This window comes from Pinus tabuliformis, chromosome 7 (assembly GCF_031772625.1).
Source record: "Pinus tabuliformis cultivar Carrire ecotype Pingquan chromosome 7, CPIR1, whole genome shotgun sequence".
Lineage (NCBI taxonomy): Eukaryota > Viridiplantae > Streptophyta > Pinopsida > Pinales > Pinaceae > Pinus > Pinus tabuliformis.
The window spans coordinates 1,159,940,535-1,159,962,341 of NC_142293.1; the positions used below are offsets into that span (position 1 = coordinate 1,159,940,535).

At 33.7% G+C, this 21,807-nt stretch overlaps 1 pseudogene across 1 annotated transcript; it reads left to right on the forward strand.

Annotated features, from left to right (window-relative positions):
• Nucleotides 1-19,190: 19,190 nt before the first annotated feature.
• Nucleotides 19,191-21,502, forward strand: LOC149251603 (1-aminocyclopropane-1-carboxylate synthase 7-like; annotated as a pseudogene). Its single transcript, XR_016265997.1, has 4 exons — nt 19,191-19,536; nt 19,638-19,769; nt 19,868-20,028; nt 20,340-21,502. The product of XR_016265997.1 is annotated as a 1-aminocyclopropane-1-carboxylate synthase 7-like (transcript).
• The last annotated feature ends 305 nt before the right edge of the window (nt 21,503-21,807 follow it).

Below are 21,807 nucleotides of genomic sequence, written 5' to 3' on the forward strand. Positions count from 1 at the left end.
TTATTCTAGTTTGTACTCCATCTTCCTTATCACCTAGAATTCGAGATTTTTGGATGATTTTTCTAAACATACCTTGATGGAGTCTTTTCTGATGCTTCTCCACTATCAATTCCTTCTTCTGATACCTCATGGATTCCATCTCCTACATCCTTTTGTCTTGTTATAGGAATATTTTTGTCATCTATTGGTGCTTCCTTTTTGGTACTTGTGGATGCTTCATCAATCACAACATCAATGCATTCAACAATCTTTTGAAGTCTTTTATTGTAGCATTTATATATCCTTTTCTTCTAAAGGATTATCCAAGGAGAATTCCTTCATCATCTCTAACTTCAAACTTTCCAAGTTTATCATCATTATTATTTATGTAACATTTTCTTCCAAAGACTCTAAAATGCTTAACAGTTGGAGGCTTACCAAACCATAATTCATGAGGAGTTTTTTCACTATTTACCCAAATATGAGATTTGTTAGGGATATTTACTATTGTATGTGTATCTTCCCCCCAGAAGGTATGAGGTGCTCCAAAATCATCAAGAATAGCACGTGCCATTTGTTGGATTGTTCTATTCATTCTTTCTGCCACTCCATTTTGTTGAGGAGTTTTAGCTATAGAAAATTGCCTCTTGATTCCATGTTGTTCACAAAAGTCAAAAAACTCATTTGATATAAATTCTCCTCCTCTCTCTAATCTAATTCAATTGATTTTCAAATCTAACTCACTCTCTATTAGAGCTTTGAAGATTGTAAATTTATCAAATGCTTCATGTTTATGTTTTAATAATCCAACCCAACATATTCGAGTAAAATTATCATTGAATAATATGAAGTATTATTTCCCCCGAGGAGAATTCTTTCTCATAAGACCACACAAATGAATATGAATAAGTTCAAGTGGCTTACTTGAAGTACCTTCTTTGGCATTAAACTGCACTTTGGTTTTCTTACCAAATTGACAGAATTTTCATATTGTATTTTCTGGTAGAGAGATGTTACAAAAGTCGCGAACTACTCCCATTATGCTTGACTTAAGTAATTGAATGAATCTTAGATGTCCTAAGATTTTGTGCCAGATCCATCTTTCTTCTGATTTCCTCAAGTAACAATGTTCTACATTGTCTTCCAAGACATAGACATTACCTATAGTTCTTGTTCCCTTTATTATCACCTTACTCGTATCGAGATTTCACACCACACAATTCTTTGATCTGAAAACAACCTCATGTCCTTGATCACATATTTAACTAACACTCAACAAGTTATGTTTTAATCCATCAAAAAACAAAAAATTTCTAGCTTCAACCTTTTCTTTCAGCAAAATAGTTCCTTTTCCTTTGATAGCAGTAGGTGAATTATTTTCAAAGGTTTCATTCTTTTATTTGTTTATTTAATGAAAGGACATAAACTTATATTTATCACTTTTCATATGTTTTGAACATCCACTGTCAATGTACCACATATTTTCTTGATTTCCTATCTATAAAGCTAAACCACAATTCCCAGATTCTATGGTTTTCTTTTTCCACCCCTTAGATTTTGTTGCTTTTTGTTAACTATGAAGAGTTGATTGCACTCTGTTTCTACATTCTGTTTCTCTATGCAAAAAGTTATTGCAAAAGGAACATTAAGATTCATCTTCAAGAGGTGAGAAGGTATTGTAAGAGAATTTCTTTAACCAAGTAATTCTTTTGTTTTCTTGCTTCTCTACTGATGATAGTTTTATAAGAAACACACTAAGCAACCTTATGACCAAAATTATGACAAGTGAAGCATTGACCATTAAATGAAAAGTTCTTGGGAGTGTAGTACGTTTTTATGTATCTTGCCCTTTGATTGTGGTAAGGGTGATTCACCTAATAAACATTTCATCCCTTATTCCTTTGTTGAGAAATGGAATTTTGTTGATTGCTTCCTTTTACTACATTGAGATAGGTTCATGTACCTGTTTCAGAATTACAATCTTTGATGATTCTCCATTATATCCAGGACTTGTTTTTATAAGAGGAGAGAGTTGTTCTTTGATGATTTCTTCTAAGGCCGCAGATCCTCTAGAAAATCTAAGGTTTATACTTTTTGCTTTCTCAAGTTCCTTCCTTAGACTTACTACTTCTAGCTCTAACTTTTCATTATGCCTCTTGCTTTCTAGGTTTTATATCTTCATAGCTTCCTCCACTAATTTAGATTTTTCTAAATGAATTTTAAGCTGAGTTATTTCTTCAATGATATTATCCTTTTCTTCTAAGGCATCCATAAAAACATTGTCAAATTCATCAATACATTTACCTTCAAATTCTATAAGTAATTGATATTCTTGATCGGGTTCACCTTCTTTGCCATCAGAAAGACCTCACTATCTTTGTGTGTGTATAAGTTTCTCTTGTTTTTGAACCTTCCTCTAAAATTACTTTTGTTGAATTCTTCCCTTTCTCGTGGTTTTCTTTATAAGGGAATTTAGTAGCATAGTGACCAACTCTTCCATAAGAAAAATATTTGAAAGGAAGCTTACCTCTAGATCTGCTAGTATCAACTTGGAGTTTCTATACGAAGTTTTCCTCTTCTTCATCTAATACATAGTTTGATTCCTTGCGCTCTTCCTTTTCTTTTCCTTTAGAAGTAGCTCTGAATGCAGCTTCTATGATATCTGAGAGACCCCCTTTTCTCATTTCATATGCTACCAAAATCCCATGAAGTTGTTCAATAGTAAGGTTCTTAAGATCCTGCATTTCCTCAATGGTAGAGACTTTCGAATCAGATTTTGGGGTTGGAGATCTTAATATTTTCTCAACTAGTGATGATTATTTTACTTCGTCATCAAGATTTCTCATTGAATTAACGATCTCATCTACCCTAAGAAAGAAACTTGCAATACTTTCATCATTATGCATTCTTAGAGTTTCATATTGAATTCTAAGAGTTTGAAGTTTGGCACTTTTTACGTTGTTGCCACCTTCATAACTTTGTCCCATATAGCCTTTGTGGTATTTAGCTACAGGACTTGAAACTTTTTTATTCTGCCAAGCTTCCTAAAAGAGCATGGACAACCTTTGCAATGGTCTCATACCTTTTCTTCTTTGCTTCATCTATGGGAATGGAGGATGTATATTGATAGCCTCCTTCAACGATTCCCCAAACATCTTCTATAGGTGACTGTATGTAACCTCTTGTTCTTAGTTTGCAGAAAATGATATTGGATCCATTGAACAATGGTGGCCTAATAGATGTTTCTCCTTCTTGGTTTGTCATCTTGATGAATCTTCATTCAATCCATCAAGCTTTTTCTGAAGGACCTTCTCTGATACAAATTGTTAGGAAAAATTCTAAGGGGTGGTGAATAAGTATTTTTAAACTACTTAACTTTTTTCTTTTCTCATTCATATTTTTGTATGTTATTGTTATGAAGTAAACCTACATATGTACGTGACTGTAATGAAAAAAAATTATGTATATCTAGTTAACTAACTTTTTCAGTTAATTCATCATCTATTTAACTTGAACCAGTGTATCAATACTCCATTAGACATTAATTAAACAGTAACCATGTGCAGAAAGAACCAAATAAACCATCACACATAAGAAACACATCAACACTCATGAACACCAAGATTTTTAGGTGGAAACCCAATGTGGGGAAAAAACCACCATTGTTGTCGTCTAGATCTGATTTTTATATTATAAAATAAAATTTCTTACAATCTTGCACTAGTGCAAACTCATACCAGTACATAGACACCCACCTGTAGAAGGCTACAACCTTCTCTTGATTTCCAGCTTCTACTAGAAGGGAGCTAAGGCCCCCTTAGCCTCAGTTCTTTGTGGATCACTTTTGAGAATATTTCAAACTAGACCCATTCATATAGCAATACTGAAATCAACACTATATCAAGTCACTGAACTAACTGGATCACCAAATCAAATATTGAAATAACTTATTCAAATAACCATACCAACTTATAACAATGTATACCCATTCATCAGAATACCAAGCTACATAATTTTTAGCACATAAACCAGATCATGTCACTAAAAACCCTACACATGTTAGAATATATATGTTATTATCCAGAGGCATACCTATGTATATGCATTTTTTCCCTTAGGATGACTTGCATACAAATCTCAAAACACAAAAATCTAAATCTAAATTACAACACTACTGAAACAATCACTAAAACACATACCGACCCCGTCACATATCTCTGAACTACTTACAAATCATCACATAGAAGCATCATTACTATTCATCAGTTCAACCCAACCATCACTCTTGAACATGGATTATCATCAAAGACTTCATCGAAAAACAACAACAAACATAATAAAACAAATCAATCATTATCATCAACTCATACTTCAAATCCTAGTATATGTACATGACCCTTATAAAGAATTTCCTCGTATGTATGCACCTTTAATACTTGACACCCACATACAAATATGTGCATACTGTAGAATATATATGCAACTACCCAGAATCATATTCATGTATATACACGACCTTTTTGAAGAAAACCTACATAGCAAACTGGAATTATTGAGTCAAATCTTCACTACACAACAAAACACTTGTCAAACCCAAATTACCATAACATATACACATCATAACATCATCATCACAGATGACTCAATATGTAGTCATTTCAGATCTAATAGATTTGATCCATCATCATACTCCTTGGTTCATACCAATTTTAAATCAAACCAATCATCAATAGCCTAATACTTTTTCACTTAGCACTTTGATCTCCATATCCTTATATAGCTCAGGCCTTAGCTAATACCTTAGAAAAATTTCATAGATATGTCGATGGTATTCTTTGACAGGATCAAATATATGTTGTCGTGCCCATTATTTTGGGCCAATACCATGGTAAAGACCCTTGATATTGAAAATAGTATGGTGCAGAAACTGTACGCGACTTTGCTTCACCATATCCACGTACGTATGTGGCCTTTGTTCACAGGACCATCATATACTTCTTAAAACATCACCTCATCCTTCCTCTATCTTTGAAATGATATTCCTTTATCCAATCTCTCTGTCACATCTATACTAATCTGTATACTTATTCTACTACCATCATGTTGACATCTTTATCAAGTAGGTTTCCATCAAGAACAACACATTAATCATAATGCCAACACTTGTTGATACAAATGTGTGTGGCCCTATTCAGACTAGATCATTAGGAGGATCATATTATTTCTTGATATTATTGACGATTGCACATAATATCCTTGGGTTTATTTCATGACAAACAAGAGTGATATATTTGAATATTTTAAATATTCTAAAAACTTGGTTGGGAATAAAATAGGAAAATACATCAATATCCTTCGATCCAATTACGGGGGAGAATATACATTAGGATAATTTGTCAAATACTGCAAAGCCCATTGAATTGTACAATAGTACACAGTGCCAGATACTCCACAACATAATGGAGTAGTTGAAAGGAAGAACGAAACTTCAGTTTAATGTGCGAGTAACATGATGAAAGGTAACAATATTACAAATGCTTTTTGGACAAAATCTATTAGTACTGTTGTTTCTTTAAAAATTATAAGTCCAACAAAAAATTTAAATAATAAGAGTCCATTTGAAGCTCTTTATGGGTATAAACTAGAATTAAGCCATTAAAGAATATTTGGAAGAAAAGTGTTTTCTCATGTTCCGAAAGAAGATAGGAGAAAACTTGATGCCACATTTATCAAGTGTATTTTCAATGGTTATTTTTTTTATCATAAAGCATATAAGAAGTTTGATCTTTCTATTCATAATGTTTTTGCAATCAGAGATGTTTTGTTTCATGAACACCAGATGAAGGCCATAAGGAGGACAATTATGATGTATAGCATATTCCTCATGATTTTGATGATGTCACAAAAGAAGTTTATGACAAACAGGAGGAGAAACAAGAGGAAGGATCTAGTGATATGCACACCTCAAGCAATGAAATCACATCAACAAGAGGAACTAAGTCACCATAAACCTGGAGGAGGGATGAAAGAAATGAACAACCAAGAAGGTCATCACACCAAAGTCGACCACTAGTAAGGTATAAAGACTATGCCTTAATGACAAAAGTGATGAATGTCCTAGAACCTTTGAAATTTAAAGAAGCTAATGAACATGTAGAATTGAGAAATACAATGAAGGAAGAATATGATTATATAATGAAAAATGATAGATGGGAACTAAGAAAGTTACATAAGGATAAAGTTCCCATAGGATCAAAATGGTTGTTCAAAATTAAATTTAATGTTGATGGAACTATTGATAAATATAATGCTAGAATTGTAGCAAACAGTTATTCATAGCAAGAATGGATAGATTATAAAGAAACGTTTACACCTGTAGCTAAAATGAACACCATTAGAATGAGGATTGCATTGGAAGCTAAATCAACTAGATGTCAAATCAACATTTTTGAATGCAGAATTAAAAGAAGAAGTTTATCTTGTTCAACCATAAAGTTTTGTAAAACAAGGAGATGAGCATCTTATTTTTAGGTTAGAGAAAGAACTATAAGGACTCAAATAGGCACAAAGGTCTTGGCATGTGAAGATTGATAAATTCTTCTCTCAACGGGGTTTTACTAAATGTAAAGGAGATCCAAATCTCTATATAAGGAAGGATAAAAAAGGACATATACTTTTGATTTGTGTATATGTTGATGATATTGTCATAACAAGAAGTGATAGGAAGATAATTAAAAAATATAAAAAGCATTCTAACATGGGAACTTGAAATGAAATATTTTAGAGAGTTGCATTATTGTTTAGGCCTTGAAGTTTGGAGAGATAATGATATAGTCACACAAAGCAAATACACATATGAATTACTTAGAAGTTTAAATATGAATGGATGTAAATTATTATCTACACCAGTAGAACATAATTTTAAACACATTTGATAGGAAATTGGTGGGATGTCTGAATTACGTAACTAGAACTAGGCTAGATATTGCATATTCAGTCAGTATACTTAGTTAATCCATAGCTAAGACACATTAAATTCACCAGAAAGCAGCTAAGAGATGCCTTTGATATTTGAAAGAGATCGAAAACTTTGTTTTTTAATATATTAATGATTTGAATATTGAGTTGACAGGTTATTCAAACTCTGATTGGGTAGGAGATCTAGATGACAAGGAATCCACCTTTGGTTATGTATTCAATATTGGATCTAGTATTGTGTCATGGAGCAGCAAGAAAAAACTAATTATTTCTTTGTCTTCCACTGAAGTTGAGTATATGGCCTTATGGAGTGCAACCCGTGAAGGAATTTGGCTAAGAATAAATCTTGAAGACATAGGAGGAGAACGGGAAGGACCAACAATTAGCAAGTGTGGCAATCAAAGTTTTATCAAACTGGCAAAGAACCTAGTCTATCATGCAAGATCAAAACACATTGAGATACAACATCATTTCGTACGAGAAAATAAACAGTCAAAGGAAAATAGTTTGATCTATTGTAATAGAAATGTCACATGTGGTAGACATTTTTACTAATCCTTTAAAAAAAGATAAGTTTATGTTATCTAGAGACAAGTTAGGTGTGATAAATAATTCATTCCTCCATTAATGGGGAGACTTAGAGTTAATGTTATAGACTATGTATAACTTGAGTGAATGTTCTTGACTGTGTAGAACTTGAGTCATGATTGTTCTAGATTTTATAGAAGTCATTGTTTTTATTATGAGTTAGTTGCAATTAAGTATATGCATCAGTTGTAGTTGAGTAGGAGTTATTATCATTTATAAGGATACATTGTCATGTATTGTGCATCACAAAATACCTTGGGATGATTTAATCTCTAGACTTTATGATACAAAGGAGGTTGAGGATGACCATAAGACTTGGTTGATCGCTAGAATTTATGATATAAATTGGGTTAAGGATGAACATAATACTAGCAATAATAATATAAGATGAAACTTTACTTAGTTTCACTTTTAGAACTTACACTTATAAAACCATAATGATTTATGACACTTCCATTTCCTCCATATTAACTTTTTAAAAATTGGCTAATCTTATATTTTGTCTTAGACACCCCTTTCATTCCACCATGTTCAAATATTTTGTAGAGTAATTGGTCTAAATATCTTAAGTATGATATGAAACCATAAAATCTTATTTCTAATAATATTTTTTTTTCCTTTTTTTTTTCTACTTAAAACTAACCTGACAACAATCTACTCACCAATAAAATACACTCAGCAAATTTAAGAATAAGATATTTACTAATAAAATGCTTTCACAAAAATTATATGAAACTCACACAAACTTGAGTAATCTATCCTTTAGTAAATATGTCAACACTAACTACTTACATGGATCCCAAAGTTCTACAACTTAAACCTATATACATCAAATGTTTTCTTGAGCTCGAAAACAAGATTTTTATCATTTCCTAGAACGAACCCTTCAGGTTGATCAATATAAACTTCTTCTTCTACGTCTCCAATTAGAAATGAAAATTTAACATCCATTTGATATACTTTAAAATTACGAAAACTTGAAAATGCAAGGAACATTCTTATCGCTTTAAGTCTTCCTACAAGTGAAAATGTTTCTTCAAAGTCTATTCCTTCTTATTGCACATAGCCTTTGCATACAAGTCTTACTTTGTTTCTAATTACCTCTCCATTTTCATTTAGTTTGTTTTTGAATACCCATTTTGTCCCAATAACATTTGTATCATGAGGTCTTGGTACTAATTCCCATGGATGGTTTTTTTCTATTTGGTCAAGTTATTCATCCATATCCTTAACGCAACATTCATCTTCGCTAGCTTGATTTACATTTTGTAGTTCAATTGTTGATAGTAAGGCTATATAAATAGAAGTTCCAACAATAGTTCTTCTAGTCTGTACTCCATCTTCCTTATCACCTAGAATTTGAGATTTTTGGATGATTTTTCTGAACATACCTCGATGGAGTCTTTTCTGATGCTTCTCCACTATCAATTCCTTTTTCTGATACTTCATGGATTCCATATCCTACATCCTTTTGTATTGTTATAGGAATATGTTTGTCATATGTTGGTGCTTCCTTTTTGGTACTTGTGGATGCTTCATCAATCACAACACCAATGCATTCAACAGTCTTTTGAAGTCTTTTATTGTAGCATTTATATCCTTTTCTTCTAAAGGATTATGCAAGGAGAATTCCTTCATCATCTCTAGCTTCAAACTTTCCAAGTTTATCATCATTATTATTTATGTAACATTTTCTTCCAAAGACTCTAAAATGCTTGACAGTTGGAGGCTTACCAAACCATAATTCATGAGGAGTTTTGTCACTATTTACCCGAATATGAGATTTGTTAGGGATATTTACTATTGTATGTGTTTCTTCCCCCCATAAGGTATGAGGTGCTCCAAAATCATCAAGAATAGCACGTGCCATTTGTTGGGTTGTTCTATTATTCTTTTTGCCACTCCATTTTGTTGAAGAGTTTTAGCTATAGAAAATTACCTCTCGATGTTGTTAAAAAAAGTCAAAAAACTCATCTGATATAAATTCTCCTCCTCTCTCTAATCTAAGTCAATTGATTTTCAAATCTAACACATTCTCTATTAGAGCTTTAAAGACTATAAATTTATCAAATGCTTCATGTTTATGTTTTAATAATCCAAACCAACATATTCAAGTAAAATCATCAATGAATAATATGAAGTATTATTCCCCAAGGAGAATTCATTCTCATAGGACCACACAAATCAATATGAATAAGTTCAAGTGGCTTACTTGAAGTACCTTCTTTGGCATTAAACTGCACTTTTGTTTTCTTACCAAATTGACATGATTTGCATAATGTATTTTCTGGTAAGGAGATGTTACGAAAGTCGCGAACTACTCCCATTATGCTTGACTTAAGTAATTGAATGAAGCTTAGATGTCCTAATATTTTGTGCCAAATCCAGCTTTCTTCTGATTTCCTCAAGTAACAATGTTCTAGATTGCTTTCCAAGACATAGACATTACCTAGAGTTCTTGCTCCCTCTATTATCATCGTACTCGTATCGAGATTTCGTACCACACAATTCTTTGATCTAAAAACAACCTCATGCCCTTGATCACATATTTGACTAGCACTCAACAAGTTATGTTTTAATCCATCAACAAACAAAAAATTTCTAGTTTCAACCTTTTCTCTCAGCAAAATAGTTCCTTTTCCTTTGATAGCAGTAGGTGAATTATTTTCAAAGGTTTCATTCTTTTATTTGTTTATCTAATGAAAGAACATAAACTTATATTTATCACTTTTCATATGTTTTGAACATCCACTGTCAATGTACCACATATTTTCTTGATCTTCTGTCTATAAAGCTAAACCACAATTCTCAGATTCTATGGTTTTCTTTTTCCACCCCTTAGATTTTGTTGCTTTTTGTTAATTATGAAGAGTTGATTGCACTCTCTTTCTACATTCTGTTTCTCTATGCCCAAAGTTATTGCAAAAGGAACATTAAGATTCATCTTCAAGAGGTGAGAAGGTATTGTAAGAGAATTTCTTTAACCAAGTAATTCTTTTGTTTTCTTGCTTCTCTACTAATGATAGTTTTATAAGAAACACACTAAGCAACCTTATGACCAAAATTATGACAAGTGAAGCATTGACCATTAAATGAAAAGTTCTTGGGAGTGTAGTATCTTTTTATGTAGCTTTCCCTTTGATTGTGGTAAGGGTGATTCGCCTAATAAACGTTTCATCCCTTGTTCCTTTGCTGAGAAATGGAATTTTGTTGATTGCTTCCTTTTACTACATTGAGATAGGTTCATGTACCCATTTCAGAATTACAATCTTTGATGATTCTCCGCTATATCCAAGACTTGTTTTTATAAGAGGAGAGAGTTGTTCTTTGATGGTTTCTTCTAAGGTAGCAGATCCTTTAGAAAATCTAAGGTTTATACTTTTTTCTTTCTCAAGTTCCTTCCTTAGACTTACTACTTCTAGCTCTAACTTTTCATTATGCCTCTTGCTTTCTAGGTTTTATTTCTTCATAGCTTCCTTCGCTAATTTAGATTTTTCTAAATGAATTTTAAGCTGAGTTATTTCTTCAATGATATTATCCTTTTCTTCTAAGGCATCCATAAAAACATTGTCAAATTCATCAATACATTTACCTTCAAATTCCATAAGTAATTGATATTCTTGATTAGGCTCACCTTCTTTGCCATCACAAAGACCTCACTATCTTTGTGTGTGTAGAAGTTTCTCTTGTTTTTGAACCTTCCTCTAAAATTTACTTTTTTTGAATTCTTCCCTTTCTCGTGGTTTTCTTTATAAGGGAATTTAGTAGCATAGTGACGAACCCTTCCATAAGCAAAATATTTGAAAGGAAGCTTACCTCTAGATCTGCTAGTACCGACTTGGATTTCTATACAAATTTTTCCTCTTCTTCATTTCATACATACTTTGATTCCTTGAGCTCCTCCTTTTCTTTTCCTTTAGAAGTAGCTCTGAATGCAGCTTCTATGATATATGAGGGACCCCCTTTTCTCATTTCATATGCTGCTAAAATCCCATGAAGTTGTTCAATAGTAAGGTTCTTAAGATCCTACATTTCTTATGGCAGAGGCTTTCGAATCAAATTTTGGGGTTAGATATCTTAATATTTTCTCAACTAGTGATGATTATTTTACTTCATCATCAAGATTTCTCATTGAATTAATGATCTCATCTACACTAAGAAAGAAAATTGAAATACTTTCATCATTATGCATTCTGAGAGTTTCATATTGAATTCTAGGAGTTTGAATTTTGGCATTTTTTACCTTGTTGCCACCTTCATAACTTTGGATTATCTTGTCCCATATAGCCTTTGTGGTATTTAGCTACATGACTTGAAACTTTTTTATTCTGCCAAGCTTCCTAACAGAGCATTGACAACCTTTGCAATGGTCTCATACCTTTTCTTCTTTGCTTCATCTATGGGAATGGAGGATGGATATTGATAGCCTCCTTCAACGATTCCCCAAATATATTCTATAGGTGACTGTAGGTAACATCTTGTTCTTAGTTTCCAGAAAATGAGATTGGATCCATTGAAAAATGGTGGCTTGATAGATGTTTCTCCTCCTTGGTTTGTCATCTTGATGAATCTTCCTTCAATCCAACAAGCTTCTTCTGAAGGACCTTCTCTGATACAAATTGTTAGGAAAAATTCTAAGGGGTGGTGAATAAGTATTTTTAAACTACTTAACCTTTTTCTTTTCTCATTCATATTTTTGTATGTTATTGTTATGAAGTAAACCTACATATGTACGCGACTGTAATGAAAAAAATTAATGTATATCTAGCTAACTAACTTTTTCAGTTAATTCATAATCTATTTAACTTGAACCAGTGTATCAGTACTCCATTAGACATTAATTAAACAGTAACCATGTGCAGAAAGAAGCGAATAAACCATCACACATAAGAAACACATCAACACTCATGAACACCAAGATTTTTAGGTGGAAACCCAATGTGGTGAAAAGACCACTGTTGTTGTCATCTAGGTCTTATTTTTATATTATAAAATAAAATTTCTTACAATCTTGCACTAGTGCAGACTCATACTAGTACATAGACACCCACCTATAGAAGGACACAACCTTCTCTTGTTCTCCAGCTTCTACTAGAAGGGAGCTAAGACCCCCTTAGCCTCAGTTCCTTGTGGATCACTTTTTAGAATATTTCAAACTAGACCCATTCATATAGCAATATTGAAATCAACATTGTATGAAGTCACTGAACTAACTGGATCACCAAATCAAATATTGAAATAACTTATTCAAAAAACCATACCAACTTATAACAATGTATACCCATTCATCAGAATACCAAACTACATATTGTTTATCACATAAACCAGATCATGTCACTACAAACCCTACACATGTTAGAATGTATATGTTATTATCTAGAGGCATACCTGTGTATATGCATGGTTTCCCTTACAACGACTTGTGTACAAATCTCAAAACACAGAAATCTAAATCTAAATTACAACACTACTGAAACAATCATTGAAACACATACTGACCCCATCACATATCTCTAAACTACTTACAAATCATCACATAGAAGCATCATTACTATTCATCAATTCAACCCAACCATCACTTTTGAAAACATATTATCATCAAAGACTTCATCAACAAACAACAACAAACATAATAAAACAAATTAATCATTATCATCATCTCATACTTCAAATCCTAGTATATGTACGTGACCCTTATAAAGCATTTCCTCGTATGTATGCACCTTTAATACTTGACACCCACGTACAAATCTGTCCATACTGTAGAATATATATGCAACTACCCAGAATCATATTCGCATATATACACGAACTTTTTGAAGAAAACCTACATACCAATTTGTAATTATTGAGTCAAATCTTCACTACACAAAAAAACACCTGTCAAACCCAAATTACCATACCATATACACGTCATAACATCGCCATCACAGATGATTCAATATGTAGTCATTTCAGATCTAATAGATTTGATCCATCATCATACTCCTTGGTGCATACCAATTTCAGATCAAACCAATCATCAATAACCTAATACTTTTTCACTTAGTACTTTGATCTCCATCTTCCTATATAGCTTAGGCCTTAGCTAATACCTTAGGAAAATTCCATGATATGTCAATGGTATTCTTTGACAGGATCAAATATATGTTGTCGTGCCCATTATTATGGGCCAATACCATGGTAAAGACCCTCAATATTGAGAGTAGTATGGTGCAGAAACTGTACGCGACTTTGCTTCACCATCTCCGCGTATGTACGTGGCCTTTGTTCACAGGACCATCGTATACTTCTTAAAACATCACCTCATCCTTCCTCTATCTCTGAAATGATATTCCTTTGTCCAATCTCTCTGTCACATCTATACTAATCCGTATACTTATTCTGTTACCATCATGTTGACATTTTTATCAAGTAGGTTTCCATCAAGAACAACACATTAGTCATAATGCCAACACTTGTTGATACAAATGTGTGTGGCCCTATGCAGACTAGATCATTAGGAGGATTATATTATTTCTTGATATTATTGATGATTGCACATAATATCCTTGGGTTTATTTCATGACAAATAAGAGTGATATATTTGAATATTTTAAATATTTTAAAAACTTGGTTGAGAAGCAAATAGGAAAATACATCAATATCCTTCGATCTAATTATGGGGGAGAATATACATTAGGATAATTTGTCAAATACTGCAAAGCCCATTGAATTGTACAATATTACACGGTGCCAAATACTCCACAGCATAATGGAGTAGTTGAAAGGAAGAACGAAACTTTAGTTGAATGTGCGAGTAACATGATGAAAGGTAAAATTATTACAAATGCTTTTTGGACAGAATCTATTAGTATTGTTGTTTCTTTAAAAATTATAAGTCCAACAAAAAATTTAAATAATAAGAGTCTATTTGAAACTCTTTATGGGTATAAACTAGAATTAAGCCATTAAAGAATATTTGGAAGAAAAGTGTTTTCTCATGTTCCGAGAGAAGATAGGAGAAAACTTGATGCCACATTTATCAAGTGTATTTTCAATGGTTATTTTTCTGATCATAAAGCATATAAGAAGTTCGATCTTTCTATTCATAACGTTTTTGCAATTAGAGATGTTTTGTTTCATGAACCTGTAGATGAAGGCCATAAGGAGGACAACTATGATGTATAGCATATTCTTCATGATTTTGATGATGTCACAAAAGAAGTTTATGACAAACAGGAGCAGAAACAAGAGGAAGAATCTAGTGATATGCACACCTCAAGTAGTGAAATCACATCAACAAGAGGAACTAAGTCACCATAAACCTGGAGGAGGGATGAAAGCAATGAACACCCAAGAAGGTCATCACGCCAAATTCAACCACTAGTAAGGTATAAAGACTATGCCTTAATGACAAAAGTGATGAATGTCCTAAAACCTTTGAAATCTAAAGAAGCTAATGAACATGCAAAATTGAGAAATACAATGAAGGAAGAATATGATTATATTATGAAAAATGATACATGGGAACTAAGAAAATTACCTAAGGATAAAGTTCCCATAGGATCAAAATGGTTGTTCAAAATTAAATTTAATGTTGATGGAACTATTGATAAATATAAAGCTAGAATTATAGCAAACAATTATTCATAGCAAGAATGGATAGATTATAAAGAAACTTTTACACCTGTAGCTAAAATGAACACCATTAGAATGAGGATTGCATTGGAAGCTAAATCAACTAGATGTCAAATTAACATTTTTGAATGGAGAATTAAAAGAAGAAGTTTATCTTGTTCAACCATAAGGTTTTGTAAAACAAGGAGATGAGCATCTTATTTATAGGTTAGAGAAAGAACTATATGGAATCAAATAGGCACAAAGGTCTTGGCATGTGAAGATTGATAAATTCTTCTCTCAACAGGGTTTTACTAAATGTAAAGGAGATCCAAATCTCTATACAAGGAAGGATAAAAAGGGACATATACTTTTGATTTGTGTATATGTTGATGATATTGTCATACCAAGAAGTGATAGCAAGATAATTAAAAAATATAAAAAACATTCTAACATGGGAACTTGAAATGAAATATTTTAGAGAGTTGCATTATTGTTTAGGCCCTGAAGTTTGGAGAGATAATGATATAGTCACACAAAGAAAATACACATATGAATTAATTAGGAGTTTCAATATGAATGGATGTAAATTATTATCTACACCACTAGAACATAATGTTAAACACATTTGATAGGAAATTGGTGGGATGTCTAAATTACGTAACTAGAACTAGGCTAGATATTGCATATTTAGTTAGTATACTTAGTTAATCCATCGCTAAGCCACATTAAAGTCACTAGAAAGCAACTAAGAGAGTCCTTTGATATTTGAAAGAGACTGAAAACTTTGTTATTTAATATATTAATGATTTGAATATTGAGTTCACAGGTTATTCGAACTCTGATTCGGTAGGAGATCTAGATGACAAGAAATCCACCTCTGGTTATGCATTCAATATTGGATCTCGTATTGTGTCATGGAGTAGCAAGAAACAACAAATTATTTCTTTATCTTCCACTGAAGTTGAGTATATGGCCTTATGGAGTGCAACCCGTGAAGGAATTTGGCTAAGAATAAATCTTGAAGACATAGGAGGAAAATGGGAAGGACCAACAATTAGCAAGTGTGGCAATCAAAGTTTTATCAAACTGGGAAAGAACCCAGTCTATCATGCAAGATCAAAACACATTGAGATACAACATCATTTCGTACGAGAAAATAAACAGTCAAAGGAAAATAGTTTGATCTATTGTAATAGAAATATCACATGTGGTAGACAATTTTACTAATCCCTTAAAAAAATATAAGTTTATGTTATGTAGATACAAGTTAGGTGTGATAAATAATTCATTCCTCCATTAATGGGGAGGCTTAGAGTTAATGAATAAATCTAATGTTCTGGACTATGTATAACTTGAGTGAATGTTCTTGACTGTGTAGAACTTGAGTCATGATTGTTCTAGATTTTCCAGAAGTCATTGTTTTTAGTATGAGTTAGTTGCAATTAAGTATGTGCATCAGTTGTAGTTGAATAGGAGCTATTATCATTTATAAGGATACATTGTCATGTATTGTGCATCACAAAATACCTTGGGATGAGTTAATCTCTAGACTTTATGATACAAAGGAGGTTGAGGATGAACATAAAACTTGGTTGATCGCTAGAATTTATGATATAAATTGGGTTAAGGATGAACATAATACTAGCAATAATAATATAAGATGAAACTTTACTTAGTTTCACTTTTATGACTTACGCTTATAAAACCATAATGATCTATGACACTTGCATTTCTACCATATTAACTTCTTAAAAATTGGCTAATCTTATATTTTGTCTTAGACACCCATTTCATTCCACCATCTTCAAATATTTTATAGAGTAGTTAGTCTAAATATCTTGAGTATGATATGAAACCATAAAATCTTATTTCTAATAATTTTTTTTTCCCTTTTTTCCTACTTAAAACTAACCTGACAACAATCTACTCACCAATAAAATACACTCACCAAATTTAAGAATAAGATATTTACCAATAAAATGCTTTCACCAAAATTATATGAAACTCACACAAAGTTGAGTAATCTATCCTTTAGTAAATATGTGAACACTAAGTACTTACATGGATCCCAAAGATCTACAACTTAAACCTATATACATCTGAGACAAATTCCCTTTGCATGCTTAATGTGTATGACTAAAGGTTATTCGTGGAAATTTGTGATGTAAGACACCAATCTTTTTGCATTATAATTGTCCATGACTAAAGGCTATTTCGTGGAAATTTGGGATGTGAATACAAAGTTTCAATTCATTGTTCAAACCTCATAGTTTTTTTGGTCCAGAAGATGCAACTTGGAACAGCATTACCAGCATAGAGGGTAGCTGTCCACATTCTAAACTTTTTAGAAGCATTTTCAATTCCCACATCACCCACCTTTACATGTCAGTATTGTTGTCTTTTACAAGCCGTAATGAAGCAGATGCTTGGAAATTAAGTTTCCACATTTGAACCGCAACTCCGCCATAGGTGGTCAAATATCTGTAACATCAATTGCTGTAGCATGGTGTTATCATGTCGTTCGTGGATTTAATGCCTCAAATTACGTTTGAGGCAAGAATCCTCGAATTCTTGTTTTTCTTAAAACAATGTAGGTAGCATGATGTCAGCAAGTAGTCTGTGGTTTTAATGTCCCGAATGACGTAGATGCAAAAAATAATGTTTTATTCTTAAAGCACGTGTCCGGTGGAGAAAGAATGCTGTCGCCTCTGTTATTCAGCAGATCTGACTTTTTTATTTGTCGGCCACCGGTGGCGTAGAATCTTAAGTTTTATATTTATTCAAACAGAGTGGATAAAGTACAGTGCCAGATGCCGATATATGCCGACACAGTGCTCCCACCAAATACAGTAAAGACACCGCGATAATCATTTATGATTTGCTAAATAGTTCGGTAGTCTGTATCTGTGTGGCAGATACCTGTATTTGTGTGGCAGATAGCTGTGTGGAAAAATTGAGGTGTGTGGCAGATAGATGTATGGAAAAATTGAGGTGTGTGGCTGATAGCTGTATGACAATTTGAGGCCACCAAAACTTTTGTTTTTCTTACAAGTATCTGAAGTCGTGTCTGGTGAGGAGTTGTCAATATCAAAATCATTAACCGGTGTGCGCTCAAAATGGCTATGCTAATCAAATCCGGGTGGCGGTGCTCGAGCGAAACGAAATAGATTGAGAGAGATTCAAAACCATATATTGAAATCATTATTATTAGACGGTACGATATTTTCAGATGTTTAGACATTTTTCTATGTTTGACTAACAAAACGAAATACTTTCTAGGATTGCAACTTTTGAAATTTAAACCTAACTTTGTCGTTTCTTAACTTTCAAGGATGCGCATTATGATTGGTCGGCCATTGTTTACTGACGTCACAATTTTTCGTTGGAATTTTGTTACTGTTTTTTATATGTGTGGAAAAGCCTGTGAACAGTTTTGAATTTGGTTACTGTTTTTTAAAAAAATTTAATGTTTTTTAAAAAATTTGAGTATAACAGTGTTTGAATTTATTTTTATAATAAGAAGGGATTCAGTATTATCAAAAGCTCTTAAGAACCTAAAATCCTAAAACTTAATAAATACCATTTAAATTTCCCCAAATTTCTACCCCATTTTTTCTAATATTTCCATTAAAATTTTTCAAAATCATACAATAATTTCCACTATTTTCCTAGAGAATATGGCCTTGTTAAACTAATCTTAATTAGATCGTGGTTCCACGTGTGTTCTATCCATTTGGAGTCTGCAAGGTATCTGTGATGCCATCCTTACCTGCACATCTCGTTCCGGGAAAGGTAGAATGACGAAAATAAAGGGTGATGGCAGACGTCGGTTGTTAATTGAGCTGTGACAAGACATATACTCGATTTACCTGTCTCTATTGAATTCAACTTTCGGTGATAAATGTCTAAATGTTTGCCGCGTCATAACCGAATCCGAGCATACGCGGACCGACTGGGAACCGCTTAGACCTATTAAAGCAACCTATTCCTACGCACAGATACACACGTCTACTACTCCATAAAGCCATAGACCTATTACACACGTTTAATACCCCGTAAAGCCATAGTTACTGCGGAGCAACAATTCTTCATTCAGCGATAAAATCACCTGTAACTGCCTGCTATTTCAATATTTCAATTTAAGTTTCCATACAACAGTAGATGCATTTCAAGACGATGATATCGATGGACAACGGATCGCGACAACAGAAAGAAGAAGCTACTGCTCGATTGCCTGCAAGCGGCAACCTCCTTTCGTCATTGGCAGTGTCTAATGCTCATGGGGAAGCCTCTCCCTATTTTGACGGCTGGAAGGAGTATGACAGTAATCCTTATCATCGAACAAACAACCCATCTGGAATTATCCAAATGGGCTTGGCAGAGAATCAGGTAGATAACATCAGATATCTGTTAGTAATCTAGCATTTCTGTCTCTCACGCACATATATATCGAATTGGATGATGATTAGAATATTTGTAATTATCTGCAGCTTTCATTCGATTTGCTGGAAAGCTGGCTGCTTGAGCATCCAAAGGCATCTATTTGCGCCGACGAGGGTGTGACAAGTTTTAAGGAAATTGCTCTTTATCAAGATTACCATGGCCTCCCTGATTGCAGAAAGGTAAAAAATTCTAACCAAAAGATAATGTACTTGCTTCAATGTGAATGTCTCTGGGTCTAGTTCAAGTTTATTGACTATTATGTGAATGGTTGAAGCAGGCGATAGCAACGTTTATGGAAGAAGTTGGAGGAAGAAAAGTAAAGTTTGACGGAGATAGAGTTGTTCTCACTGCAGGAGCAACTGCAGCCCACGAGGTGCTAACATTCTGTCTAGCTGATCGAGGAGAAGCCTTTCTAGTACCAACGCCATATTACCCAGGGTAAACTCATTTCTATATACTGTCACTAAAACATGATTTTAGTAGGGTCAGTACGGTCTTAACTAACCAATAAGTATTGTACCTTCACACTGTCATAACTAGTTAATACAGATGATTTTAGTAGTGTCAGTCCGGTGTTAACTAACCAATAAGTATGGTACCTTCACACTGTCATAACTAGTTAATATTCTGTATGTGCTAGAAGTTCAAAGGCATGATAGTTTTAAGTAGATTACGTTAATCTATTATAACACATTTAACCTCTACTGCTGAAATGAAAATGCAACTGATTCAATGCTTTGTTGCTGCAGTTTTGACAGAGATCTAAAATGGCGTACAGGAGTGGAACTCATACCCGTCCACTGCAGCAGTAGCAACGATTTCCAGATAACGGTACCTGCCCTCGAGGCAGCCTATCAGAATGCCATGGCGCGAAATATACTAGTGAAGGGGCTTTTGATTACAAATCCTTCAAATCCATTGGGAACCACCATGGACGCTACAACTCTAAGAAAGTTGCTTGCTTTTGTGTCGGCGAAGAACATTCATCTAGTGTGCGACGAGATATATTCGGGATCAGTCTTTTCATCTCCAAAATTCACAAGCATTTCGGAGATTTTGGCCACTGAAAAAACATCTCAGAGCGAGCTTGTTCATATTATTTACAGTCTGTCGAAAGACCTAGGACTACCGGGCTTCCGAGTCGGAGTCATTTACTCTTACAACGATACAGTGGTTACTGCAGCACGGAGAATGTCCAGTTTTTCCTTGGTTTCTTCACAGACACAACATTTGCTTGCTTCAATGCTCTCCGACACGGAATTCGTAAGAAAATATTTAATAGAGAATAGTAGGAGGCTACTAAAGAGACAAGAAATGTTCGTCTCTGGACTGCGTGTGGCCGGCATCAGTTGCTTGAAAAGCAACGCGGGTTTGTTCTGCTGGGTGGATCTCAGACATCTTCTGCAATCTCCTAGTCAAGAAGGAGAGATTAGACTATGGAAGATAATATTAAAAGAAATTCGCTTGAATGTTTCTCCAGGTTCTTCTTGCCACTGCAGTGAGCCTGGGTGGTTTAGATTCTGTTTTGCCAATATGACCAATGAAATTGTACAAGAGTCGTTGAATCGGATTCAGCTCTTTATCCAGAGCTGGATATCGAATCAGCGATATGAGCACGTAGGGGCATATCAGAAAAAGTTACTGCATGAGGATGGTGCTAAAGAAAAACTCCATTCTAATAGAAAATGTCGCTCGTCGAGGTTGATGGTTCCTTGAGGTCGATGAACGTCAACTCAAGTGGATGTTTGTGTATCGACGGATCAACTAGATCGAATGTCCCTCGCCAAGACGTGAATCTTGGGGTTTATTAGTTCAAGCAACTAAAGTGCAGGACATGACGAACCCTATTTTGTGCTGCCTTTGAATAAAGGGTTCTGTGCAGGTTTGAAATCCAATTTATTTGTTTCGTCAAGCTGCTGGGCCATTGCTTTAGGATCAGGAGTGTAATTCCAATCAGACTGACTAGATCCCAGATCCTAGCTCTCCAAGCTGTCAAATTCTCCTCATTAAAAAGACAAGTGTGCAAGACATGGCACAACCATCTCTTCATTTGATCGGGACACCAACTTACAAATGTATTCCAACTTCACAATACCGTTGGTCACTGATGTGAATCGCATCAGGATATGATAATGTCATAACTTCTACTCTTAAAATAAAATAGATATATACTTTGTAAGATATAAAATTCAATTATAATTATTGAGCAGAGGTTCC